The sequence below is a fragment of the Bison bison genome, unplaced genomic scaffold, assembly GCF_000754665.1.
Source record: "Bison bison bison isolate TAMUID 2011002044 unplaced genomic scaffold, Bison_UMD1.0 scf7180017864302, whole genome shotgun sequence".
In the NCBI taxonomy this organism is placed as follows: domain Eukaryota; kingdom Metazoa; phylum Chordata; class Mammalia; order Artiodactyla; family Bovidae; genus Bison; species Bison bison.
In genome coordinates this window covers 4,803,296-4,814,040 of record NW_011494874.1, presented here as the reverse complement: position 1 = coordinate 4,814,040, position 10,745 = coordinate 4,803,296, and positions in this window count along the sequence as shown.

Below are 10,745 nucleotides of genomic sequence, written 5' to 3'. Positions count from 1 at the left end.
CAGTGGGGGCAGAACCCAGGGCGGTGAGTCTGCCATCCAAGGAACAAGGGTGGCCCGCAGCCATAAGAAGCTGGAAGGCAGGCATGGACCAGACCCACAGCACTGACCTTTCTGCACCCCTTCTTGTCCCTGGGAGGGTGCAGGCAGCCTCTCCTGTCTCTGTAATGACCCAGCAGGAGAGGCGAGCACCGCATTGCCCCACACAGAGCTCATCATCTATGGGAATGAGAGCTGAGAGTGAGACCCAGGCGGCCTGGGGTGCCCATGGCTGGCTGGGTAAAGTGGGCTTGTCACTATCATCCCAGCCATTGTGGTTAAGATGCCATGCACCTCCAGGGTATCTGGTCCCTTCTGCTGTGCACCGTGGGGAGCTTTGGCCCAGCAACTCTGGGCACCAGGTAGGTTCTGATCCAAGGCCCCCTGTGCCACTCCTCTTTCTCATTTGCTGAATGATGAAGATAAGGACCCTGGGCTGGCCTCCTCTGTCCTTCTTACCCCACCGCCACCTGTCATTCCCATCAGGAATCTGGCGGAGCATCCTGGCCTGCCTGCTGTGTGATTTTTAGCCCAGACCCAACCCCCGGCTGAGTTTCCTGATCCACCGAGCTTTCATTTCTTTCATCCTCTTCCAGAAAGTTCCTTCCTCCTCCACCTTCTCCTCCCAAACACCACCTCCTCCCCTCCCTGGAGGGGATTTGGGACCAGTTATTGCACAATGAATTTCTGCAAAGAAAGGCAGAGCCCAGTCTGCTCTGGGGGCCAGTGCCTGCCGCTGTGGGAGCAGGTACCACCCATAAAGGCCGGAGGGCTGAAGACCAGCAAGTTTTCCAGGAAAACATGGAAGCCCAGGGGCGCCCAAGCAGAGCAATGAGGATGTCAAACCATGGCACATCCGCTTACCACACCTGTTTTGGTGACCGCTGGCCTCCTGTGCCCTGAAGACCCATCTGGGTGCCCGCAGGCCTGGGCAGGCTCAACCCAGCAGTGTGTCAGGTGTGCAGCAACACACACCAATGGGTACCCCCCATCCACCTGCCCCCGGCTCCTCCCGCCTTGCCCAGAGTCTCCATGGGATGTCCCTGCTGCAGCTGGCTGGCTCACACAGGACTCGCAGAGGGAGAATGTCCTTCCTTGGTCTCAAAAGCACTTCGCTCCGGCTGCTTTATAAACTTCTGGTGTCCCAGCCCCTGGCTCTTTCACTTCTGTACTCTCTTAGTCACCTCCGACTGCTTTAACAAAATAGCATCGCCTGAGTGCTTACACTACAGGCATTTAGTTCTCATGGTTCTGGAGACTGGCAGTCCAAGATCCAAGTACCAGCAGCTCGAGTCTAGCAAGCTCTCCTCCTGGTTTGCAGACAGCAGTCTGAGTAGTAAGGAAAAGGGGAAAGCTCTCAGCTCTCTCCTGATTGCAGCACTAATCCCCTCATGAGGACTCCACCCGGTGACCTCATCTAATCCTAGTTACCTCCCAAAGGCCCAGCTCCACACATCCCCACACTGGGGATTAGGGTTCAACCTAGGACCTTTGCAAGGATGCAAGCGTTCACCTCCATAGAACTCACTCACCTTGACTGTGTCCTGCCTCTGCCTGGGTACTTTCACTCTTTGCCCCTTTGGTGGTGGTGGTGGTGGGTTAGTCGCTCAGTCATATCTGACTCTTTGCTACCCCATGGACTACAGCCCACCAGGCTCCTCTGTCCGTGGAATTTCCCAGGCAAAAATATTGGAGTGGGTTGCCCTTTCCTTCTCCAGGGGATCTTCCAGACCCAGGGATCAAACCCAGGTCTCTTCCATTGCAGGTGGACTCTTTACCACTGAGCCTTTGTCCCTTTACTTCAGCCTTTTTTAAAGAACCATCTTGCATATTGTCACCAGGAAAGACATATGTCCTCTAAGAGTCTCTTGTTGGAAGAAATTCCAGACACCATGTTATCCAGGGTTAGAGGGAACCAGTGAAAGCAGACAGAAATCACAACAAGACCTCACTGGGTTTATGTCTCAGCGATTATTTTCTCCTCCTCAAACACTGCCCGAGGGCTGAGCGGGTTCAAGGCCCTGTGTGGGTCCCCAGGACCCAGAGGTGAACAAGGTGAATGAGACCCAGGCCTTGACCACAGGGAGCTCAGATGTGGTGGGACAAACCCAGCAACCAAGCACAATGGCCCAGGGCGAGAGATGGTGGGATGGAAACTTGGCCGGGTATCCCCTAGGCCTGGGCAGCAGGCCCTGCTCCAGGAGTACACCTGATCTAGTCTTTGATGGTGGAGGATGTTTACCCACGAGACACAGCATTTCAATCAGACCCAGACGGCAGATATACTGCATTCTGCCCAGAGTGTAAAAATTTTCAGATGTCATAGAAGGCAAACTTAAGGTTACCAAGCGTGGGAGACATAAGGTAGGACTTTGGGATTAACAAATGCTGCTGCTGCTGCTAAGTCACTACAGTTGTGTCCAACTCTGTGCAACCCCATAGACGGCAGCCCACTAGGCTCCTCTGTCCACAGGATTCTCTAGGCAAGAATCCTGGAGTGGGTTGCCATTTCCTTCTCCCCAGCAAATACTACTATAAAAATAGATAAATAACAAGGACCTACTGTATAGCTGTTATTGTTCACTCATTCAGTCGTGTTAGACTCTTTGCAGCCACATGAACTGTAGCCCACCAGGCTCCTCTTTCCATGGGATTTCCCAGGCAAGAATACTGGAGAGGGTTGCCAGTCCCTTCTCCAGGGGATCTTTCTGACCCAGGAATCAAACCCACATCTCCTCTTTGGCAGGCATATTCTTTACTGCTGAGCCAGGAAACAATATTCAGTGTCTTGTAATAACCTATAATGGAAAAGAATCTGAAAAAGAATGCACACACACACACATGTATAACTGAATCACTTTACTGTGCACCTAAAACTATTCCAACATTGTAAATCAACTATACTTGAAAAAAATTCAGATGTCATTTGAGAAAAATCAGATTTCACGTAAGATCTGACAGCATAGGATCTTCCGAACTGCATATCCTCAATCAACTGGAACTAAACACTAGCCACTCCACTTAGACAGGACATGTTCCCTCCAATTTGGCAGGGTCCCCACCCCACCCTATCCAGTTAGCTTATTCCTCTCTCCTGGATCCTGCAGACATTTGAGTTGGCAGCCTCTGGAATCACAGATTTCAGTTACACCACTAACCAACTTCTGTTTGTTTTATTAACCATGTTGCTATGTGAGTGTTCGGCAGGAAATCACCCCAGAAACCCTAGAACCCACTCTCCTGATACAGAAGGAAACACAGAGATTGGGCCTGCTTTCCATGTTCACTTAGCATTTTACTGGACAGCACAGCAATTCATCAAAGCAGAGGCTTGTCTCAGGTCACAACAGTCAAAGGCACAGTTTGGAGGATTCAGAAGACTTGCCCAAGGTCATCAGCCCGTAGAAGTTGGAGCTTGGACAGGACCCAGGAGTTCTGATGCCCATGATCCAAGGATGTCCTGAACTATGGAAGGCCCGATGTCACCCAGCTGTCCCCAGCAGAGCAGTTAGCTAATGTTCAGATGATTTTCATCTGTGCCACAAATATATCCCTGAAAATCCAAAAGTTTAAAGTACAGGATGTAACAGAAACTTCTCTCTTTTGCATAACACACACACACACACATACACACAATTTGCTTGTTAAAATACACTCAAGCATCACCAGCCCCTCCTGCCCAGAGATGGCCCGACAAGCGTCAGCACCAGGCTGCCAAAGGGACTTTTGTTTCATATTAAGCCAATTTGGTCTAGATCAGCGATAAGACTGGGATAATGTCTCCAAATGAAAAAGCACAATCTTTGAATAGAATCTCCTAATCAACAGTCATCAGGGGCCAGGGCCTGGGGGTCTGAGGTCAAGGCATGTACAGGCATCCTGTCACAGCAGGAAGAAGAGATGTCAGAGGGGGAAATGATGACCCTTTGTGATGACTTCACATTTGGAGAACATTTCTCTTTTCCAGGAGACCAGGGTTCAATCCCTGGGTCAGGAAGATCCCCTGGAGAAGGGAATGGTTACCGACTCCAGTATTCTTGCCTGAGAGAATTTCATGGACAGAGGGGCCTGGCGTGCTGCAATCCGTGGGCTCACAAAAAATCGGACATGACTGAGTGACAAACTCTTTCACTTTCACTTTCTCTTCTCCAGAACAATCACAGAATAGGTGATTTTTTTTCAGAGTTCTTAATTTTTTATTGCTTACTATAACTTTTTTAAAATTTATTTTAATTGGAAGCTAATTACTTTACAATATTGTAGTGGTTTTTGCCATACACTGACATGAATCAAATAGGAAAAGGAGTACATCAAGGCTGTATATTGTCACCCTGTTTATTTAACTTATATGCAGAGTAGATCATGAGAAACGCTGGGCTGGAAGAAGCATGACTTGAATCAAGATTACTGGGAAGAATATCAATAACCTCAGATATGCAGATGACACCACCCTTATGGCAGAAAGTAAAGAGGAACTAAAGAGCCTCTTGATGAAAGTGAAAGAGGAGAGTGAAAAAGTTGGCTTAAAGCTCAACATTCAGAAAACTAAGATTATGACATACAGTCCCATCACTTCATGGCAAATAAATGGGAAAACAGTGGAAACAGTGGCTGATTTTATTTTGGGGGGCTCCCAAATCACTGCAGATGGTGATTCCAGCCATGAAATTAAAAGACACTCACTTCTTGGAAGGAAAGTTATGACCAACCTAGGCCGCATATTAAAAAGCAGAGACATTACTTTGTCAGCAAAGGTCCATCTAGTCAAGGCTATGGTTTTTACAGTGGTCATGTATGGATGTGAGAGTTAGACTATAAAGAAACTGAGCACCCAAGAACTGATGCTTTTGAACTGCGGTGTTGGAGAAGACTCTTAAGAGTCCCTTGGACTGCAAGGAGATCCAACCAGTCCATCCTAAAGGAGATCAGTCCTGGGTGTTCATTGGAAGGACTGATGTTGAAACTGAAACTCCAATACTTCGGCCACCTCATGCAAAGAGCTGACTCACTTGAAAAGACCCTGACGCTGGGAAAGATTGAGGGCAGGAGGAGAAGGGGACAACAGAGGATGAGATGATTGGATGGCATCACCAACTCGATGGACATGAGTTTGAGTGAACTCCAGGAGTTGGTGATGGACAGGGAGGCCTGGCGTGCTGTGGTTCATGGGGTCCCAAAGAGTCAGACACGACTGAGTGACTGAACTGAACTGAACTGAACTGACATGAATCAGCCATAGGTGTACAAGTGTCCCCCATCCTGAAACCCCCTCCCACCTCCCTTACCATCCCCTCCCTCAGGGTTGTCCCAGTGCACCGGCTTTGAGTGCCCTGTTTCATGCATTGAACTTGGACTGGTGATCTATTCCACATATGGTAATATACATGTTTCTTTTCTATTCTCTCAAATCATCCCACCCTCACCTTCTCCCACAGAGTCCAAAAGTCTGTTCTTTATATCAGTGTTTCTTTTGCTGTCTCACATATAGGGTCATCATTACCATATTTCTAAATTCCATATGTATGCATTAATATACTGTACTGGTGTATTTCTTTCTGACTTACTTCACTATAAATGGTCCAATCAAAAAATGGGCCAAAGAACTAAACATTTCTCCAAAGAAGAATAGGCTCCAGTTTCATCCACCTCATTAGAACTGAATCAAATGTATTCTTTATAATGGCTGAGTAATACTCCATTGTGTATATGTACCACAGCTTTCTTATCCATTCATCTGCCAATGGACATCCTGGTTGCTTCCATGTCCTGGCTATTGTAAACAGTGCTAAGATGAGCATTGGGGTACACCTATCTCTTTCAATTCTAGTTTCCTCAGTGTGTATGCCCAGCAGTGGGATTGCTGGGGCGTATGGCAGTTCTGTTTCCAGTTTTTTAAGGAATTTCTACACTGTTCTCCATAGTGGCTGTACTTGTTTTCATTCCCACCAACACTGTAAGAGGATTCCCTTATCTCCATACCCTCTCCAGCATTTATTGTTTGTACACTTTTTGATAGCAGCCATTCTGACCAGCATGAGATGGTACCTCATTGTGGTTTGGATTTGCATTTCTCTGATAATGAGTGATGTTGAGCATCTTTTCATGTGTTTGTTAGCCATCTATATGTCTTCTTTGGAGAAATGTTTGTTTAGTTCTTTGGCCCATTTTTTGATTGGGTTGTTTATTTTTCTGGTTTTGAGCTGCATGAGCTGCTTGTATATTTTTGAGATTAATTCTTTGTCAGTTGCTTTGTCTGCTATTATTTTCTCCCATTCTGAAGGCTGTCTTTTCACCTTGCTTATAGTTTCCTTTGTTGTGCAAAAGCTTTTAAGTTTAATTAGGTCCCATTTGTTTATTTTTGCTTTTATTTCCATTACTCTGGGAGGTGGGTCATAGAGGATCTTGCTCTGATTTATGTCAGAGAGTGTTTTGCCTATGTTTTCCTCTAGGAGTTTTATAGTTTCTGGTCTTATATTTAGATCTTTAATCCATTTTGAGTTTATTTTTGTGTATGGCATTAGAAAGTGCTCTAGTTTCGTTCTCTTACAAGTGGTTGACCAGTTTTCCCAGCACCACTTGTTAAAGGATTGTCTTTAATCCATTGTATATTCTTGCCTCCTTTGTCAAAGATAAGGTGTCCCTAGGTGCATGGATTTATCTCTGGGCCTTCTATTTTGTTCCATTGATCTATATTTCTGTCTTTGTGCCAGTACCATACTGCCTTGATGACTGTAGCTTTGTAGTATAGTCTAAAGTTAGGCAGGTTGATTCCTCCAGTTCCCTTCTTCTTTCTCAAGATTTCTTTGGCTATTTGAGGTTTTTTGTATTTCCATACAAATTGTGAAATTATTTGTTCTAGTTCTGTGAAAAATGCTGTTGGTAGCTTGATAGGGATTGCATTGAATCTATAGATTGTTTTGAGTAGTATACTCATTTTCACTATATTGATTCTTCTGATCCGTGAATGTGATCTATTTCTCCATCTATTTGTGTCATCTTTGATTTCTTTGATCAGTGTTTTATAGTTTTCTATATATAGGTCTTTTGTTTCTTTAGGTAGACTTATTCCTAAGTATTTTATTCTTTTCTTCACAATGGTGAATGGAATTGTTTCCTTAATTTCTCTTTCTGTTTTCTCATTGTTAGTGTATAGGAATGCAAGGGATTTCTGTGTTAATTTTATATCCTGCAACTTTACTATATTCATTGATTAGCTCTAGTAATTTTCTGGTGGTGTCTTTAGGGTTGTCTAGGTAGAGGATCATGTCATCTGCAAACTTCTTCTTTTCCAAACTGGATTCTTTTCATTTCTTTTTCTTCTATGATTGCTGTGGCTAAAACTTCCAAAAATATGTTGAATAGTAGTGGTGAGAGTGGCCACCCTTGTCTTATTCCTGACTTTAAGGGGAACATTTTCAATTTTTCTCCGGAGAAAAATGTTTGCTGTGGGTTTATCATATATGGCTTTTATTATGTTGAGGTATGTTCCTTCTATGCCTGCTTTCCGGAGGGTTTTATCACAAATGAATGTTGGATTTTGTCAAAGGCTTTCTCTGCATCTATTGAGATAATCATATGGTTTTTATCTTTCAATTTGTTAATGTGGTATATCACATTGATTGATTTGCAAATATTAAAGAATCCTTGTATCCCTGGGATAAAGCCCACTTGGTCATGATGTATGATATTTTTAATATGTTGTTGGATTCTGCTTGCTAGAATTTTGTTGAGGATTTTTATATCTATGTTCATCAGTGATATTGGCCTGTAGTTGTCTTTTTTTGTGGCATCTTTGTCTGGTTTTGGTATTAGGGTGATGGTGGCCTTATAGAATGAGTTTGGCAGTTTACCTTCCTCTGCAATTTCCCGGAAGAGTTTGAGTAGGATATGTGTTATCTCTTTAAATTTTTGGTAGAATTCTCCTGCAAAGCCATCTGGCCCTGGGCTTTCCTTTGTTGGAAGATTTTTTATTACAGTTTTGATTTCTGTGCCTGTGATGGGTCTGTTAAGATTTTCTATTTCTTCCTGGTTCAGTTTAGGAAGGTTATACTTTTCTAAGAATTCATCCATTTCTTCCAAGTTGTCCATTTTATTGGCATATAGTCACAGCTATGGTTTTTCCAGTAGTCATGTGTGGATGTGAGAGTTGGACTATAAAGAAAGCTGAGCACCCAAGAATTGATGCTTTTGAACTGTGGTGTTAGAGAAGACTCTTAAGAGTCCCTTGGACTGCAAGGAGATACAACCAGCCCATCCTAAAAGAGATCAGTCCTGGGTGTTCATTGGAAGGACTGATGTTGAAACTGAAACTCCAATACTTTGGCCACCTCATGCAAAGAGCTGACTCATTTGAAAGACCTGATGCTGGGAAAGATTGAGGGCAGGAGGAGAAGGGGACAACAGAGGATGAGATGATTGGATGGCATCACCTACTCAATGGACATGAGTTTGGGTGAATTCTGGGAGCTGGTGATGGACAGGGAGGCTTGGCGTGCTGCAGTTCATGGGGTCGCAGAGTCGGACAGGACTGAGAGACTAAACTGAACTGCTGATAGTAGTCTCTTATGATTCTTTGTATTTCTGTGTTGTCTGTTGTGATTTCTCCATTTTCATTTCTAATTCTGTTGACTTGATTCTTTTCCCTTTTTTTCTTGATGAGCCTGGCTAATGGTTTGTCTATTTTATTTATCTTCTCAATGAACCAGCTTTTGGTTTTGTTGATTTTTGCTACAGTCTTCTTTGTTTCTTTTTTATTTACTTCTGCCCTAATTTTTATGAATTGTTTCCTTCTACTAACCCCGGGAGGTTCTTCATTTCTTCTTTTTCTAGTTGTGTTAGGTGTAAAGGTAGATTATTTGATTTTTCTCTTGTTTCTTAAGGTAAGCTTGTATTGCTATGAACCTTTCCCTTGGCACCACTTTTTATTGAATCCCACAGGTTTTGGGTTGTAATATTTTCATTTTCATTTATTTTTATGCATATTTTGATTTTTTATTTCTTCTGTGATTTGTTGGTTATTCAGAAGTATGTTGTTTAGTCTCCATATGCTTATATTTTTAAGTTTCTTTTTTCCTTGTAGCTGACATCTAATCTTACCACACTGTGATCAGAAAAGATGCTTGAAATGATTTCAATTTTTTTGAACTTACCAAGGCTAGATTTATGGCCCAGGATGTGATCTATCCTGGAGAATGTTCTGTGTGCACTTGAGAAAATGGTGAAATTCATTGTTTCAGGGTGAAATGTTCTATAGATATCAATTAGGTCAGAATAGCTGATTCACTTGTTCAGCCCTCAGCCCAGTTCAGAGTGTGCAAGATGACAAAGGCTTAGCCCCTTCCTGCAGGAAGTCCTGGTCTTGTGGGGAGAGAAAGACAGAAATGAGGGATGACTAAAGACTACTCCTCCCAAATGTGTCCCCCCTCTGTACCTTTAAATTGCCACCATTAGGAATGCAAGTTGGTACAGACACTGTAGAAACAGTATGGAGGTTCATGAAAAACTAAGAATAGAACTACCATATGATTCAGCAATCCCACTCCTGGGCACTTATCTGGAGAAAAACATGATTTGAAAAGATGCATGCCCTAATGTTCATTGCAGCATTGTTAATAATAGCCAAGACATGGAAGCAACCTAAATACCCCTTGACAGAGGAATGGACAAAGAAGATGTGGTACATGTATGCAATGGAATATTACTCAGCCATAAAAAACAATGAAATAATGCTATTTGTCACAACATGTATGGACCTAGAGATTATTATACTAAGTGAAGTAAATCACAGAGAAAGACAAGTACCATATGATCTCTCTTATATATGGAATCTTAAAATTATACAAATCAACTTATTTACAAAAGAGAAATAGATTCTCAGACATAGAAAATAAACTTATGGTTATCAAAGGGGAAAGTGAGTAGGGAGGGATAAATTCAGAGTTTGGAATTAGCATACATCCAGTATTCTTACCTGGGAAATCCCATGGACAGAGGAGCTTGGCGGGCTGCAATTCATGGGGTTGCAAAGAATCAGACATGACTGAGTGACTCACACAACAATAGCAACAACATATAAAATAAATAAACAAGGTCCTACTATATAGCACAGGGAATTATATTCAACGTGTTATATTAATAATAACCTATAATAATTAATAATAACTTATAACCTATAATTGGCACCCCACTCCAGTACTCTTGCCTGGAAAATCCCATGGACGGAGGAGCCTGGTGGGCTGTAGTCCATGGGGTCGCTAAGAGTCAGGCACGACTGAGCGACTTCACTTTCACTTTTCACTTTCATGCATTGGAGAAGGAAATGGCAACCCACTCCAGTATTCTTGCCTGGAGAATCCCAGGGACAGAGGAGCCTAGTGGGCTGCCATCTATGGGGTCGCACAGAGTCGGACACAACTGAAGCGACTTAGCAGCAGCAGCAGCATAACCTATAATAGTTATTTTATTATAATAACCTATAAAAGAATCTGAAAAGATTAATGTATATGTGAATAGTTTCTATGAATTACTTTGCCTTACACCAGCAAAGCACAGTTATAAATGTGGATTTACAACTCCACATTGTAAATCAACTAGGCTTCAATCTAAAATGATAAATAAATAAATAAACAGCCAGAATCCACCCAAATGGCACATCCAGCACCTGTATCACATCCAAATCATCTGTCTCCAGCACTGTCCACTTCCAAGCC